Source organism: Hyperolius riggenbachi, chromosome 7, assembly GCF_040937935.1.
Source record: "Hyperolius riggenbachi isolate aHypRig1 chromosome 7, aHypRig1.pri, whole genome shotgun sequence".
NCBI classification, from domain to species: Eukaryota; Metazoa; Chordata; class Amphibia; order Anura; family Hyperoliidae; genus Hyperolius; species Hyperolius riggenbachi.
The window spans coordinates 19,309,813-19,327,313 of NC_090652.1; the positions used below are offsets into that span (position 1 = coordinate 19,309,813).

General features: G+C 44.0%; 1 protein-coding gene across 1 annotated transcript in view; it reads left to right on the forward strand.

Annotated features, from left to right (window-relative positions):
- The window catches only part of LOC137525936 (putative nuclease HARBI1), a 5,222-nt gene extending 4,836 nt beyond the window's left edge, over nt 1–386 (forward strand). The window contains exon 3 of the mRNA XM_068247144.1: nt 1–386. This exon is cut by the window's left edge and continues 10 nt beyond it. The gene's annotated coding sequence lies outside the window, so the exon portion shown is untranslated.
- Nucleotides 387–17,501: the final 17,115 nt, after the last annotated feature.

Genomic DNA, 17,501 nt, shown 5'->3' on the forward strand with positions numbered 1-17,501 from the left:
ATGTTTTCAACAACTTCACTTTCACGGCATATAACTGTGATCAACACACAAGGCACATCTGAGTTGAGTATCTGCAATGATGGATGATTGGAGACGGCCTTAAGACAACTTTTGCTTGTTATAGATATGCATAACATGTATGTTTACTAAACTAAAGTCCGATGATGAAGGTGCAAGTACATGTTATTACTTCACATGCCAGATACATGTACTGTATGGCAGTTATGCGCTCATGATTGCACACTTCTCTATTTATACAATCTTTGATGAATTTTCAAGTAAATCTGTAGTAAAAGGAGCATTGGTCTGTGCACTTTTCAAGTATTATAAAGTTTTGCATTAATTTGTATGTCAACATTCCTTGCTTTCAACAACAGTTTGCAAACCCAAACATTAACAATAAAAACTGTCATATACTGTTGCAGTACAGTAAATAAGTTTCTTAAACAAAACATGTATCAATTATTATTATTAAGTGCCTTAGTTGACCTACATATTAATTTGTAGATGAAACATAACTGTGCGCATGTGTCCTTGCAACATCTTTCATCTTATAACCATGTACTGTAAAGTGCAGTGCATTCACAAAGCTTACATTTGGTAATGTTTACAATAAGCTGTAGCCATTCGTTGTACTTGACTTTGCCCTCAGTGGTAGAAGTGCTTGGCATACATTGATTGCACGGTAAGTGCTTAAAATAAAGTGTTGCTGTGAACCACCGTTCAAGTATTGGGTTTTCAGACGCACTTACACAGTACTGCATCACGTCTGCCACCTTATTGTACTCAAATGTTGGACATATACTAACCGTTGAGTACATGACCAAACTATATGACATTAGATACATGAGTAACACTTCTGCATGCATGTAGTGGGAGACGTTGAGTTCTGTGTACAGTCTTGTCTGCAGACGATAAGTACATAGTGCAGTGCTTAATGTGTGAATTGGTCAGTGAAATACGATATACTGGCTGTCAGTCAAGAGAAACAAAACGCATGTAATTTTAGTACATGGAAAAGCCATTGCAAATAATGAGATATATACCTACCCAATGATCGGTAAGGCTGTGGGTCACAAACACTGTCCACTCTTCTCTTGGTGCTCTCGTTCCACTGATGGCTTGTCCGGGAGCAGTAGTGTAGTGAATGAGTCAAGCAGTATATTACCCTGCCAAAGAAGGCTTCATAAGTTTGGAGGGACGCCTAGTGCTCCAGAGAAATGGCGGCACGGTACTGAACAGTTCCAAGCATGCTGTCTTCCACACCCACGTCTGTGCAGTATTGTGCCGCACATCTTGTGGAGGACACGGCTCCATAAGTCTTTCAAAGACCTTTTTTGGCAGTGGTTTGAGAACTTGACGATCCAGCACAGGAGACATAGCACACCAAGAGAGGACGCAGAAATAACTATAGTATCCAGAGCCTTCACTTTCCTTAGGTAAATATTTACTTCTTTTTGCTTACATGCGCTCTGATTCACTGCAATGCTTTTGACTTCACTGAATGCATTACTCTGCCCAGACTACCTTCTAGCACCACATGTGTATGTGAAAGGCAACATATGTACCCTAACACTGACTTGGTGATAGATGAATGCAAACATAAGTGTTGATGAGCCAATACAATCCAATATGATGTTTGTACCAGTAGCATGACAATAAAGTAATAGTTATGGATTTCTTTTGGTGATGTGGTCTGATGGTAAGTGTGCATGTTATCGTTGCATCCCTAGCAAATGCGTGCACATGAGATGTATGTGGACAAGAAAAATAAATATGTGCCATTATGAAGACCTTACAAATGTAGATGTTCCTTCCCTAAGGTTAGGTCCAGTACTACCACGCTATTGCAGTGAGAAAACTGTAGTTGGTTAAATACATGTTGCATTAATGCATCCCTCTACTGCAGTGCTTCCGAAAACTCAAACGTGTAACTAGTTTTCCACTATCCTACATTACACATAACAGTGAATGGAGGTAATGCGGTCATGCACTTCCAAACTATGTGCAACAGAAGTACACAGCAGCAAACCAAGTAAATTTGGTCAAATGTGGGTTTAGGAATAGGCCACGGTGGCACATACTTCAATAACGGAATTAAATGGCTTGTTTAGTAACCATACAAAGGTTGCAAACACTGCAGTTTCCTGCTATTAGATGTTTTTTGGACTACCAGTCCTTCAACCTCATTACCTAAAATTAAATCTCCCCTTTTCCTATGACAGGAATGTAACTTATTTCCCCTACACTTCCCTGTGTGGGGGACCATACAAAAAGGCTTAAGTACAGAGGCATATGTATGAGCTGCAGCTGTTACTCCCTGCGTCTGAGTCACCTTTGCCTCCTGTGACCTACCCCTGTAAGTCATCCTTCTCTGAGGCGGCTAGGGGAGAGTACAAGATATGCCCTTAAAGGAGTACTGTCGGAGGGTGGGGGGAAAATGAGTTGAACTTACCCGGGGCTTGAAATGTTCTCCTGCAGACATCCTGTGCCCGCACAGCCACTCACCCATGCTCCGGACCCACCTCCGCTTCACTTCTGGAATGTCAGACTTTACAATCTGAAAACCACTGCGCCTGCGTTGCCGTGTCCTCGCTCCCGCTGATGTCACCAGGAATGTACTGCACAGGCCCAGGATGGTCTGTGCCTGCGCAGTATGCTTCTGGTGACATCAGATGGAGAGGGAACACAGCAACGCAGGCGCAGTGGTTTTCAGACTGTAAAGTCTGACATTCCAGAAGTGAAGCGGAGGTGGGTCCGGAGCATGGGTGAGTGGCTGCGCGGGCACAGGATGTCTGCAGGAGAACATTTCAAGCCCCGGGTAAGTTCAACTCATTTTCCCCCCACCCTCCTACAGTACTCCGTTACGCCCATTGTACAAGACACCATTATTTGTAAGTTTCGATGACTAATGTATGGTTCAATTACATCCAACATGTCTGATGGGGATTCCATTCAATGCAGTTCGATTTGCAATTTCTAAACAATAGCAAATCAAATTGCTTTGAATTGAGTAGCGGTCGGACATGTCAAATTTAATCCACACATAACTACAATCGCCATCGCATCTTACAAAGATTCGTATCATGTGCATTGAGCTTTTCCGACGCATTAGAGGCAGGGTTGCAGCTTATACCTTTGCCTGTAATAGTGTTGGGCGAACAGTGTTCGCCACTGTTCGGGTTCTGCAGAACATCACCCTGTTCGGGTGATGTTCGCGTTCGGCCGAACACCTGATGGTGTTCGGCCTTTTAAGTTCGGGTTCGCCCCGAACTTCTAATGGCCGCCGAACAGGGCCCCTGTTCGGGCGAACAGGGCCCTGTTCGGCCGAATACTGCCCCCCTATGGGGTCGCAGGCATAAGGGGGGAGCATGCCCCAATCGCGGGGGGGGGGGGTCGGAAATTCCCCCCACCCCCTCCGCTAGCGCTCCCCCCTCTGCCCGCTTCCCCATTCAAAAGTTTAAGCAAAGTACCTGTAGTGGATGGCCTGGCAGTGGGCGGCACTGTGGAGTGAGGAGGAGGAGTCCGGAGAGTGACGAGTTGAGGGAGGCCGGGCAGCGGGCGTGAGGTCAGAGAAAGGGCGGAAGTACCACAAGGGTACTTCCGCTGAACCGCCCGCTGCCCGGCCTCCCTCAACTCGTCACTCTCCGGACTCCTCCTCCTCACTCCACAGTGCCGCCCACTGCCAGGCCATCCACTACAGGTACTTTGCTTAAACTTTTGAATGGGGAAGCGGGCAGAGGGGGGAGCGCTAGCGGAGGGGGTGGGGGAAATTTCCGACCCCCCCCCCCCGCGATCGGGGCATGCTCCCCCCTTATGCCTGCGACCCCATATGGCCCCCAAAAGCTGGATGTTCGGAAAGTTGGGGGTTCGGCCCGAACATGCCGAACATCTCGGCCATGTTCGGCGAACTTTCCCGAACCCGAACATCCAGGTGTTCGCCCATCACTAGCCTGTAACAGAAGCGTATTGGGTTTAGCAATCCTACATTAGTCCAATTCTGCAGTTCTACAGAGGACTGTGGGGGAATGTATGTCGTGACCACATCTAGGGATGGTTTGTACTACTTAAGAAAAGGATATTGTCCAGCTGTTAACTATACAAAAGAAAATCGTAACACAGGTCACAGTCCATGAACATATAAGCAGGTGTTTGTCATGCAAATGTTGACATACATGTGTACATATGTGTAGTTTGTTGTCTCAGCAACGCAGTGTATCAAGTTGGATGTACAGAAATGCACCTATTACGTCATGCATTGCAGCTGCTCGATTCTACATGCACAACATATTGTTTACAGCCAGAGTGTCTGAGGTTATTCTAACATGCCAGTAAGTACAGTCAGTGTGTCTGAGGTTTTTGTAACATGGCAATAAGTGCAGAGTAGGAACTAAGAAACATGTTGCCATGTGGGTTGGAAAGTAACGTCACAGGTGTATGAAGCAGTGTAGCGCATACATAACTCAAACAATAAGTAAGCATCAACATGCAAGATGAACTTTACCACAATAGTTCCTTATGTGAATGACAGCAAAACAAAGTGTATGCTATTGTCATCTAACTTATTATCAATGGTAGGTGATGTGCAATTAGGCTTTGAACAAGGATTATAATTTGAACACCAAGTGGCTTGTAACAACTGGTTGAACATGTAAGTGCAACGCTACTATCAACCTTATTAACTTTGCTATTCCTCTAACAGTGATATAGTATGCTGTTGTTAAACACATTGCAAATGTTTGCAACATTTCTATCGTGTGTTTTGTACCTTATGAACAACAACCAATAATATTAGGTACATTGCCAAGTAAAGTGCTTGTAGTAACACTAGTATGCCATACTAACCTGTCTTACAACTATTTAAACGTCTCCTACCTCTCCTATCAAATTTTGTGCTTGAATGACTTGGGCAGCAGGGGTGAGCGCTTGCAGTAGTTTTGCAAGCAACTCGTTCAACTGTGAAAAATAGATAAGGAGTTGATTGTAGTGCAATTGCACAGTAAGACAGTGCTGCTGGAATGTTTGATTAAAGGTGTTTATCTCCTTTTGAATGCTATCTAGTCTCATCATCAAACTTTGTCTGTGTTCTTTTTGTGCCTCATGAAATCTTTCTGATTGTTCCTTATCAAAATTGAATTGGTCACTATCCATAAGTCTAGTACGACAGATTGTGCGCACTCCTCGCCCACCAACATGACTATTACTACTGCGTGTGGCAGATTGTCGAGCTCCTGCTTGCACTTCATTACCTACTCTACGTTGTTGTCTGCTAGCACTTCTGTTGCTATCTGCTACATCCTCCCTAACTTCAGCACCATCAATGTCCTGTACTTCTTCACCTTCACACGGTATGTCCTGAGCCATGTTTTCACAATCCTCCGGTTGACTTTTGTCTGAAAACAACAGCATACTTTGCGTGGGAGGAGCACGTATTGCTTTACGCTTGTTTTCTGCAAGACAAAAAACATTTGTAAGTATTACTTATTTTTGCACCCTCTACACATTGCGGATGCACACTTGTGCAAACTTCTCGTAGTACAAAGCCTTAGTATAACACGTAACATAGTAACGAGGAGACACAAGGATGAACAACTAAAGATTGCCTTTTTAATAACCCTACACCTACACAACACATAAAAATGTGTAGTAGTGTACACATTTTACATAAATGTGTGTTAAGTGTAGTACAACTCATTAGCATATAGATGTACATTATCCCATGTAGGGCCATTTGCTTTTGCAAGTACTTCTCTTCGTTGTTACTGTCACGAGTCTGTGTTTTAGGGCAGTGTAGATAAACAATGAGGATTACCTCATGACATACAAGAGCGTATGCAAAGGCCGCACATATACCTACAACGGCTACTATTATGTGGTGCTGCATCGCACAAACATGGGCCTGCAGGTAACTAAGCCTTGTACATGAGCAGAACTCACGAAATCCAAGTGTGTCTGAAAAGGTAGCAAAAAATAGTAACGTGAACTCAAGTTTCAAAGCATCTCATTCCACCACTAAAAATCTCCCTTGGATTCTAATATTTTCTTACCAAACATCCTTCAAGCGAAACAGAGGTGTTTTTAAAGAATGCTAGCTGCAGACAGAGGCTGCATCTGCCGATACAGCCCAGCCTCTGTTGCTATCCCAAACCCCCCTTAGATCCCCCTGCACTCAGCATTCCCTCATACATTACTGCCGTGCTGGTTGGCAGTGTTTACATCAGAACTGTAATTGTTGCCTGCTTCCACCTCTCCTGCAGAGCTGCGGTCTCTGACCCCCTTCCCTGTATTCAGCAGGAAGGGAAGGGACGTAGGTGGGGACCTGATTTATGCAGGAGGCAAGGGGGGGGGGGGGGGGGGACAAGGAGGAGAAGTAGACTGACACACAGTGCGCTTCAAGACGTGTTGTGTGTCGATAGTGAGCCTGTGATTTTAAAGGGATTGCAGAGTGCAGGGTGACCTTAGGGGGTTTTGCATTGTAACAGAGGCTGGGCTGTATAGGCAGATCCTCCCTCTGTATGCAGATAAAATTCTTCACACACACCTCGTGCTCTATCATAATGGATTAAGGTGCAAATAGTGTTACTTACAATGCCCCACAACATCCACTCGTACCATATACACATGCTGAAATGGAAATTGGTACATCATTTACAACTGTCACATACAGGCGTGGTAACATACTCAGACACAGAGAGAAACACACAGTCAGACGTACATAGAGAGCAACAAGAGAAACTGGTAGGTAGAGCTAGTTAGAGCTAAGCAAAAGCTCTCCGCTACCAAAAAAAAAAAAGGGAGATAAACAAACACTACACATAGAAGCAGCATACATGGCTGTCTTCCAACAACTGAGTGGAACATGATACCTCAAGGACTGTATTACGCCATACTGATAATAACAAACAACCAATACATAAATACTCCCCTCCGTGATGGACTGTATACCGACCCCCCCCCCCCCCTCCACACAAAAACAGACCTGTGCACCTATATTCTACCCTAATTCCCCAACACCTGCTCCCTTCCCCCCATTTTCTTATTGTTTTTTGTTTGGTCAATGTAACAGGCATTTGCTCCTGACAATAAAACTGATTAACATTGCCACAGACACCGCCAGTATGAGTAATAAGTAGTGAGTGCACGATAAAGTGAGTGACTGAGAATTACTGAGTAAATGATAAACACACAGTACATGAGGAAGAAAGAGTGCGTGCAAAATATTGAGTAAGTGTGAGAGATGTAGAGGGAGACAAAATTGACTGAGAAGGGCAGAGAGAGAAAATGTGAGAGATAGAGATAGTCGAAAAGTAGGAGTGATTGAGACAGATTGGGACAGTAATGGCCCATACTCACGGGCTACAATTTTCGCCCGTCAGTATGAGGCGTTGCACGGGCACGCACCCCGAACGGTTGCTCGTCGCTGATCTCGCGGTCAATCGTCTGGCGACAGTTGCCGCCGCAACTGTCGCTAGTCCGCGTGAGTATGCCGACTAGCGACAGCAACAAGTAGGGAATACATTGAGCTTACGGCGGGGGGAGGGGGGTGGGTTCATCAACGACAGCTTCCGCCGCATCAGTTGCCAGGTCCCTCGGCCGTGTGCATACGGAGGGACCTGGCGATGAGCTGTCGCCGGCCTGTAGCGCACACGCTCACGTGTGCTGGCGACAGGCCACTTTTCCAGCCCGTGAGTATGGGCCATAACAGTGAGTGAGCAACACTGAGTAAGAGAGAGACAGACAGAGAAGCAAATACATAGAGAGATGGTTCAAGAAACACAGAAATCCATAGTGTTACAAAGAGTGTGAACAAAACAGTGAGGCAGACACAGGTAGATCAAGAGAGATAGAGACACCGAGAAATTGGAATTCACAGAAAATAAATTAGAGTAAAGTAGTGATTGTGTGAGAGCAACTGAGGGAGTAGGAAAGACTGAGTGAGAAACAGATATAAAGACACTCAGAAATACAGAATGGAATGCAGACCTATATTCTTCTATTTTCCCCCCCAACCCCCCTCTTTACAAGTGTTTTGGTTTGTCACTGCTACCTGTATTTCGTCCTGACAATAATGATTCTATGGTGAGAGAGAGAGAGAGAGAGAGAGAGAGAGAGAGAGAGAGAGAGAGAGAGAGAGAGAGAGAGAGAGAGAGAGAGAGAGAGAGAGAGAGAGAGAGAGAAAGAAAGAGAGTGTGTGAGAGAGAGATAGAGTGTGAGAGAGAGAAAGAAAGAAAGAGAGTGTGTGAGAGAGAGTGAGAGAGAGAGAGAGAGAGAGAGAGAAAGAGAGAGAGAAAGAGAAAGAGAAAGACTGAGGCCTTGAAGATGTGTACACGCCACTAGAGCTGGGAACATGTTTGTAGTTGTACTGACAAGGGACAAGGGTACGAACGATATGACGGTGTACTGGTTGTAAGAGAGGTGTAATGGTTTTATGTGAGTGCAAGTTGTATCAGGAAAGGTCTTGTATGTTGGAGAAAGGGGAAGATTGTTATAAATGTATGGCAAATTTTAAATTGTCACCCATGCTGTGGTTGTTTGTAATCTTGATTCTAGTATCCCCTTACCACACGTCCACTACAGTTTGCTGAAAGGGCATGAAATCTCAGTAAGTTGAGTATGCAGTGGAAGTTGTTGAGTTATGCAAAGGCATAACTCAACTTTCAGCATACATTACTTACTGTTCTTGGATGTAAACGTGTCGTCGCCTTCATCTATTCCAACCACGGATTCCTCGTCTATGTACTGGCGCAATAGTTCTTCGTATGGTTTGAAATAGAACCCTTCGCCCTGTATTACCTGTTTTCTTGCTGGATTTGGAAGATAGTGAAGAACATATTGAGGACCTGACATTGATATTCGTCACTGCACAACACACAGTATGCCAACAGTTGTCATTACTCACTTCTCCTTGACTTCCTCTGACATCTTTCTCCTAACATCCCTTTTCACGTCCTGTAACCTTTTCTTAACATGTTCAATTTCACGTTTATGATCTCCAACACTGTTCACAGCGTTAAGAATTTCAGTCCATTGCCTATGTTTCCATTCACTGTCAGTGCTAGCCAGAAGATAACCTTGTAATTTATCATAATGGGGCACTAAGTTTTCGATGAGTGCCATATTTTCCCGCTCTGTAAATCGTGGGTTTCTTTCCGGTCCCACTTTCTTTGGGGCTGAACATTCAGGCACTGATTTCTGAGATGCACCACTAGAATTATCTGTAGACACTTCCACTTCTTCTGCATCCTGAGAACATTGTTGTGAATTTTTACGTTGCTTCTTCCTGCCTCTACTTTGGTGAGATGAGGATCCTCTTTTTGGTGGTTTATGTTTGTAACGTTTGACCCCTCCATACTTCTTGGAATCAAATTCTTGGGAACCATACCAGCTATCATTGTCGTTATCCTTCACCCAACAAACCAAAAAAAATAATAATAATTACAACATACAACTAAACATATCGCTGCAGGTGTTAGCAAACAATTTTTCAAAACATCCCCATTTTTCTCTATGGACAGTACAGTAATTTTTAATCTAAGCCCTACCAACCACAGTACTCGCCATTCAAAATTAAAGGGACTGACCATTTCATGTCTCAACTGTTGTGGAAGTGAAATACAAGCAATGTGTATAGTTGTGTGTGTTGACCTTTGAAGTGGGCATGTTGAAAGCGGTGGTGTGCATAATGGTTTTGTTTGATGCATGTATAGTACTTACCCACTTTACCCCCACGCGTACGAATTTCTCCCTCCATTTTTCCATCCTTTCACCCCCAGGGACGGAGAAATCCGTACTTTCCGCGCTCCCACCGCTGCCCGCGCTCCCTCTAGCGCACACTCCCGCGGGTAAACACTCCGCCGACCGCTCGCCTGAAGATCAATGAACGGGAAAATTCATTTACGTTCGTTCATCTAAGCCCCGCAATGATTTGCTGCTTATCCGATAAGCTGCGCGATCATTGTGTAAAAAAAAAATAAAAAATTTCCCAGCCTCCTACTACTTTCTGCAAGCGCCCGTAAGGGCGCTTGCAGGTCCCAATAAACATGCAGGTTGCGCTAAACAAAAAATGACTGTTGCCATCTTGTGGCCAAATAGTACAACTACACCCTAAGGCATTTATCACATACAAATACATTCCTTTTACAGAAAAAAATTAACTCCTTATCTCCCACACTCCCCAATTTTTTTTTTTTTTATAAAAATAAATAAATACATACATAGTTACCTTAGGGACTGAACTTTTTATATATTTATGTCAAGAGGGTATAACACTGTTACTTTATAAACGATGGGCTTGTAATTAGGGATGGACGCAAAACTGAAAAAAAAATGCACCTTTATTTCCAAATAACATATTGGCGCCATACATTGTGATAGCGACATAATTTAAATGGTGTTATAACCGGCAGAAATGGGCAAATGGGTTTTAATTACAGTAGCATGCATTATTTAAAAAATATAAAGGCCGAAATCGGAAAAAAAAAATATTTCCCACCTTTTTCCCAATTTTCCCATTAAAACACATTTAGAATACAATAATTCTTGGCATAATGTCCCACCGAAACAAAGTTTAATTGGTGGTAAAAAAAACAAGATATAGTTCATTTCATTGCGATAAGTAAGAATAAAGTTATAGAGGAATGAATGTAAGGAGCGCTGAAAGGTGAAAATTGCTCTGGTGGTCAAGGGGTAAAACCCCTCAGTGGTGAAGTGGTTAAATGGTTGTGCACTTCTGAGGTGTTAGGGAAGGCCTAAATCATGCACCCCAAACGTCACCTTGTTTTACATATAGAACAAAAAGTAGATAGTTATTTGCAATACCTTTGTATAGCAATCTCAACTAATGTTTTTGTGCCAATTTTTTTAACATTTACATGAAGTACATCACAGAATATCTTGTAGCTGCTGTTGCTACCTCCAACTTTTCTTCTGAGGTTCAGGGGATGTACATGTCCATATTTTCTAATGCACACACTAACAAAGTAAGAACGTGTATGCTAAAGAATTTATCGTACGATCATTAAACTGTGGAAAACATTTCCTACAGGGGATTTACAACAAGCACTTATGTTGCATGGTGTTATAGCATGAGGTTTACAGAACTATGTGATTGAAATCTGCAGTACTGCAAAGTTAGTACCAGGAAAATACGTACATGAGTTTCGGCTACATTTTCCCCTTCACATCCACATCCCTTGACTGCATGTGTTGCTTAGTCACTGATAACATGACATAGCATCACATTTCACTACATGTTTGTAATATTTATGAAATTGCTGTCTATCACTTCAGTTGGGTAGACATCAGCTAAAAGCATTTGGAACATGACAGCTCACAGACCTATTTTAAACACCTCTCCATGTACTATGAGAGCTAACTGAACACTGTGTATTGCATACAAATGACCTCCCCACCCGATAAACATATTTGGAAGATGCAGGAACAGAAACGGTGTACACATTACAACACATTCGTCTCTGCTAAACATATATTTCTGGCAATGCATTCTTGCAAAATGCCTTCATATTCAACAATATCTGCTGATCCCATACACATCTTGTGTACTGAAAACACATCAACAGATCACATCCACCAGGATGAATGTGTAGATCTACAGATAGTGTGATCTGCCAATGAATGTCTGTGATTTAAGTTGTGTATGACATGTGCAGATATCATAGAGTATGAATGCATTTAGCAGGCAAAAATACTTTGCATGAACGCATCTGTTGAACGTACTAATGTAGTAAAGGTAAATAGCTTCTTTGCATGCAGCATCTTGTAAATGTTTTTACCTGTTGGTGAGTTTAGCTCCATACAATAGACTGTGAAGGTATGCCTCTCATACTAGAGAAATGGTGGTAAGATCGGTCTGCGATCTTTCATTTCCCAAACACTGTAGTCTGATGTATGTATGCACCTTAAGGCTACAACAGCACAGCACTGTGTTCATCCGTTAATGACATTAACCATTACCTCATTGTTGTGTTTCTTCCGAGGTTGAGAGTTTTGGTTGTGGTGCATCGTTTTCAACACTTTACCGCCTTTTTCCTTGTGCTTAGCGACACTTTGTTCTGAGGATGCTGCATTTTCTTTCCTACACACCACTTTAATCTGCAGGGGAAAAAAATGATATATGCATAACATTTCAAGTACACTTAGGATATAGAAGGCAAAATGTAGGATGGCAGGTGGTCTTTCTGGGATTCACACAGAGTGGTATCTCAGCTGATGTGCGCTGTATAACAACTGCATTAGCAACACACACATTGGCAGCTGCATTGCATTGCTACTGTGAAGTTAAAGCAAAACTTAAGTGAACTATAAAAAATGAGATTTACTCACCTGGGGCTTCCCTCAGCCCCCAGCAGCCGATCGGTGCCCTCGCAGCTCCGCTCCGATGTCCCAGGACCCGCCGGCGAGCACTTCCGGTTTGGCCGTCACCGGCCGACAGGCATGGGAACGCGAGTGATTGTTCGCGTTCCCATGCCTGTATATATCGCCCCCTATGCTGCTATTGCGGCCAGCTGGTTGCAATAGCAGCATAGGGGGCGATATACAGGCTGGGAACGCGAAGAATCACTCGCGTTCCCATGCCTGTCGGCCGGTGACGGCCAAACCGGAAGTGCTCGCCGGCGGATCCTGGGACATCGGAGCGGAGCTGCGAGGGCACCGATCGGCTGCTGGGGGCTGAGGGAAGCCCCAGGTGAGTAAATCTCATTTTTTATAGTTCACTTAAGTTTTGCTTTAAGTTATTGCAGTAATGTATCCCCTGCTTTTTAAGATGGCACAAATGTTTGCAGTAGGTAGCATTGGTGCAACGTAGAAGACATGTACATACTGCTGCGTAATGGTTTGTACAGGTTTTGAGATTACCATTAATTACTGTAGTATCTTTGCACTATGTGAGGATGGCTAGTTGTATATGAGGCAATATTTTGTGTGTTTTATGATCCTATGCAAACATAGTTGAAGGCATAATCTGTATCGTATACATTATTTTTAATAGAACCTTTCCTACATGTTCTTTGTACATAATTGAAGGCTTCAAACATCTCTCATAGTACATACAGAGTTCTATGTAGCCAGAGATAATTCTTGTGTTACACGCTATCATAACACAGTATTGCCTGTTACAATGTTGATGTACCTTCTTCGTTGGTGGCCAATTCGTACTGTTCTCCACAGTTTTCTCCGCATACTGTTTTTTAATCTTATGTTGCACACTTTTATTCTAAATGGAACATTGAAAAAATACATTATATAGAACATTTCATTTGCATAACTTGGCAGTATTACAATGCTTTACACCAATTTGGCAGCCTATGTGACTGGCCAAATGGACCTTACAAAGTGCTATAGTGACCATAGTAATGCAGTAATGTCATGAAATGTAAACTAATTTGCTTCAGATGATGAAGCACGTCTTTTTCCCATCACAGGGACTTACACATACATCCCACTGTGATGTAATTAGATTTCACAGGGATCATATGCCTCACTACACCACATACAGATTGAAAATGCAAGTCACCTTCACAAAAGTTCACCTTCGATGCATTTAATGTTTTTTTCCGGCATAAGGTCGGTAGAACTTACGTAATCTTCACAGTACAAGGCCCACTGCCTCCACTGTGTTATTGTATGCCCTTGCCTCATTTTCCTTCACTTTACTTTTTAGTGTAGGAAAGGTTAAACATTACAGTGCACTGCACTGTTGTAACGTACTTCATGAACAAAAGGAAATGAAGCAACACACAAACCAGCCAAGAAAATAAGCTGTGGATATAGGGTGACCTTGCCACAATGAAACAGGTCATATGTTACCATCAAATGTTCATTGTCAGGTATTGAAATAACCTTACTAAGGTACTTGCAAGGCGTGTCTGGTGTAGGGACATCTTGCACACATATAGATACACAGGAAACCAGGCATTTCACTATACAACTACACAACTTACTCTTTATCCGTCTTGAAATCATCTGCATTCCAAGCGGAACAACAACAACGGTATGTCACCCTGTACTTATACTCGACATTCAAACAGCAGCCTAATGCTAGGTTTACAAACATAATACTGTACTTGCTTACCAACACTTCCATGTCAGTTGTGGTCTCCGGGTTTTCGCTGTCTCTTTCTTCTTGGCTTTCGGGAATTTGCGTAACATCATCCTAACAGTTATAGTAAACATGGAAAGCAAAACATATGTCACTACTGTGCTATGACTACACACAGTTGTAGTATATAATGTTAGAGGAATAAATGTACTAAATACAATACTCACGTCAGATACGTCATCACTTGTGTAGATGTGCTCTTCACGTATTGGACTGTTCACCTAAAAAAAAAGGAAAAAAAAAAAGTATTTGAATTTCTCAGTACATACGTGTACAACAAATGCACTAATGTTATGCTTTAATAAACAACACTTATCAGAAGTATTACACACAAACACCCATCCAAACACACATACAACAAGGTAGTATTGGTAAGAGTAGGAGACAATACCATACACACATCCACACAACCACATAGACAGACGGACACAAATACAGACAGGTACACAAACATGCAGACCAATATGGCAACAGACGGGAAATACTGCTGATGTTATACACACACACACAAACACACACACACACACACACACACACACACTTGTATGGTTGAATTACAACTCTGTGTACAATAATATGACATCCGCTGCACGATCTGGATTATATTCAGTTCATTTCTGAGTAACAAACCAATGGAACATAGATTTGGTTCCAAGGCAATTCCCAAGCGCACACGTGCAATATAATGAAATCGTACAAACAATTGCAATTACATCGTAATATGCATGCTATGGACTACATTGCTATTGTAAGGGAACCACGGAGACAAAATATCTTTGAGAAAAGGCAAATGCTGGCCCTTCCTCCAGCGCCCTAACCCTGGATCACTAACACACCACCATCCTCTGTTGCCTGTGTCGCAACTACCACGTCCCATCAGTACCGTTCAACGCTACCAATTCTACACATGCACAGTGTCTCCCTCCAACTTTGTACGCATGTACCTACACAGTACAGAAAAAGGCCACTGTACTTGTGTGGAGTAGCCAAAAGTAGTGGACACCGTACCAGTGGACATAGGCAGCGGAGAATGGCAGCTTGTCAGCGATCCAGGCTTATAAATCTGGAGGAAGCCACCGCTGATCCTATTGCTTTAAAGGTCAATTTCATTGGCAGTACTTCCCACCAAATGCAATTTAAGATTTTGGTGAAGTTGTGTGGTGCACGCAGTGTCCCAAAAACACTCATGATGAAAACCATGAGGGTTCCGTTGTGCGTAGAGTGGAGCGCATAGCCAGCATCGCCAAAAAATGGGTGTGCCCGTGGACCACAATGCTGGTGTGGCCACGGGTGGAGACAAATTTACATGAACTTAGCAATGTGGGACATAAGGTAACGACAGTGGTGGCGAAGCTTTAGGAGGCCGAGTGTCCACATTGCAACCCAAAAGTCACTTATCTATTGCAAATTGCCAACAGCAATTGAAACTACTTACAAACGTTGTAACTCATACAAGAACATTATAGAAAATCCAACTTGAAAATAAACTGTGCAGAAAAACAATTTCATCCATCCTACTCCGGAAAAATTAGTGTTTTTTTTAAGAACCTACCAGTTTTATTTTCCGTTTTAAAAAACTAACAAATTAGGTTTAATGCTATTGTTTCATGATGCTGATTCAACTTTTCCACAGTCTCGCAGTTAGCAATCATGTGACCCCCAATAACACAAAATCAGCAATCATGAGGCCCCCAACAAATCATGAGGCCTCCAACAAGACAAAATCAGCAATTGTGATGCCCCCAACAAATCATGAGACCCCCAACAAGACAACATCAGCAATCATGAGGCCCCCAACACAACAAATTCAGCAGTCTTGAGGCACATTCATAGACAGCATTTCACATAAAGAGGCATAATGGCCCCTTAATATAGTAGAAACCTCTCACTTGGCTTCTGAAATCTCCTCTACTGGCTGCTGTGCCTGGCTGGCCTGGTAATAGTATTTTGGGCCTGATTGAGGATGATATGTGGGCTGAATTGCCTTGCGGTGCTGCTGTGCCAGGGCTTGTGGTGATGCTGTGGTGTGGCCGGAGGAGGTAGTGACAGGTGCCCCCCCAGTTAGTGACAGGGTTCCCCCCCCCCTCAGCTGAGGTAGTGACAGGTGTCCCCCCAGCTAGATCGTGACAGGTGTCCCCCCAGCTAGATCGTGACAGGTGTCCCCCCAGCTAGATCGTGACAGGTGTCCCCCCAGCTAGATCGTGACAGGTGTCCCCCCAGCTAGATCGTGACAGGTGTCCCCCCAGCTAGATCGTGACAGGTGTCCCCCCAGCTAGATCGTGACAGGTGTCCCCCCAGCTAGATCGTGACAGGTGTCCCCCCAGCTAGATCGTGACAGGTGTCCCCCCAGCTAGATCGTGACAGGTGTCCCCCCAGCTAGATCGTGACAGGTGTCCCCCCAGCTAGATCGTAACAGGTGTCCCCCCAGCTAGATCGTGACAGGTGTCCCCCCACTTAGATAGTGACAGGTGCCCCCCCAGCTAGATCATGACAGGTGCCCCCCCAGGTAGTCAGTACTCTGTAGGAGTTGCACGGCCGTATACCGGTTTCATAATGAGGCACTGAAACCACTGTCCGATGCACACATCACCTTCCAAACACAATGGGGAGCAATCAGCCGCGCAGTGAACATCTAGCCAACGCCCCCTGCATTGCATGTCGCGGCCTTGTTATACCCTCCAGCCCCACATCAGCCTACTATACTTTGCCCCCACATTAGTAACATCCCCCCCCCCCCCCCGCGCATGTCGCAAGCTTGTTATACCCTCCAACACCACATCAGCATTAACGATAGGAACTACTAAACTTTGCACCCACATCAAAATATCATCACTCCTACTCAGGGCCCTGCAAAGGGTCCTTAAGTGGGGGGTGCTCAATTTTAAAAAAGGGTGCCCCCCCCCTCCCGAAATGCACAGTACCAACCAACAAGTGGTGGGGGGATTTACCCAAACCCCCTTTCCCTGCAGTGATATGAATCTGAGGAACATGGAGCTTATGAGGGCAACGAAGAAGCCTCAGGTATGGCCACCTCATACATATGCATTGTTCAGGTACTCTTTAAAGTGAGTCTGAAGTGAAGTAAAATAAAAACAAAAACAGATACCTCAGGAGAGGGAAGGCTCTGGGTCCTATAGAGCCTTACCGTTCCTCCAACAGTCCCCACGTTCCAGTGCTGTATCCCCCGTAAGCAGTCTCCAACCAATGGCTCAGAGACTGCTTACTTCTGCAGGCTTGGGTAATCTTTGGGAGCCTGAGTGCTCCTGAAGACGGGCTGCTCCATATTGCGCCTGTGTGAGCGCACCCATCATGCGCAGTACAGGATGGCCTGTGTTCGGTAGCACAGTGCTGGAAAGCAGGGACTGTAGGACTAGGAGGAATGGGA